Source organism: Nelumbo nucifera, chromosome 6 (genome assembly GCF_055504915.1).
Source record: "Nelumbo nucifera cultivar China Antique chromosome 6, China Antique-T2T, whole genome shotgun sequence".
Taxonomy (NCBI): domain Eukaryota; kingdom Viridiplantae; phylum Streptophyta; class Magnoliopsida; order Proteales; family Nelumbonaceae; genus Nelumbo; species Nelumbo nucifera.
The window spans coordinates 972,644-973,776 of NC_142654.1; the positions used below are offsets into that span (position 1 = coordinate 972,644).

Below are 1,133 nucleotides of genomic sequence, written 5' to 3' on the forward strand. Positions count from 1 at the left end.
TCCTCTTATCTTTGTTCTCACTTAATGATTTGATTCAAATCCATATAAATATCTACCCTCTAGGATTAGAGTTATATATATTGACAATCATTTAGCTGGTTTTTTTTTTCATGTAAGAAGGTTGAGATTTGGCTATAATTAAAATTGAGTTTATGAAATTCGTCTTATGTGTTAACTACCAGAAGAGTGATTTGGATTTCTAAGGTGTGTTGATATTGGGACCCAAAATTGAAGAAGAAACGAACAAGGAGATGAGCTGTGGCTATTCAAGTTTTAGGGGGAAGAGAGCTAGCATGGAGGACTTATGATGTTAAGATGTCAAAGATTGGTGGAAAATGTATGTGTGTTTGGGATATTTGATGGTCACGGTGGTTCCCGTGCTGTTGAGTTCTTGAAGGAACACCTTTTTGAGAATAATCTCATGAGGAATCCACGGTTCATGACTGATACCAAATTGGCTATAAGTGAATCATACAAAGAGACTGATATGGACTTCTTGGAAGCTGAAAGCAATACTTGCAAGGATGATGATTCTACAACCTCAGTAGCAGGTTTACCATTTATATGTTGCAAATGTTGGAAACTCACGAGCAGTGATATCAGAAGCAGGAAAAACTATACCTCTATCTAAAGATCATAAATCAAATCGAACTGATGATCGAAAGAGAATTAAAAGCACTGGAGGAGTTGTTATGTGGACAAGAACATGGAGAGTTGGAGGGGTGTTGGCAATGTCCTGAGCTTTTGGTGACCGCTTATTGAAGTTGTTTATAGTGGTAGAACTTAAGATTCAGGAACAAGAGATAGATAATAAATTTGAACAAGCAAGGAGCTATTGGTGTAAATCAAATGGTTGAAATCGCTTAATCAAAATCACTTTTATTTAATGTTCAGAGTGGTCAGTCATATCAAGGAGCATTGTATTGAAGTTGTTTGTAGTGGTAGAACTTGAGATTCAGGAACAAGGGATAGATGATAAATTTGAACAAACAAGGAGCTATTGGTGTAAAATCAAATGGTTGAATCACTTATATTTAACGTTCAGAGTGGTCGGTCATTCAAGGAGCATTAATTTCAAATTTTCAATGCAATCTCGGCAATGGTATTTGTTCTTTTGTTAGGAATTTATATTT

The 1,133-nt window shown here is 35.5% G+C and overlaps 1 pseudogene; it reads left to right on the top strand.

Moving 5' to 3' along the window:
- The first annotated feature begins 251 nt into the window (after positions 1-251).
- LOC104609378 (putative protein phosphatase 2C 52 pseudogene) lies at positions 252-857 on the top strand (annotated as a pseudogene).
- The last annotated feature ends 276 nt before the right edge of the window (positions 858-1,133 follow it).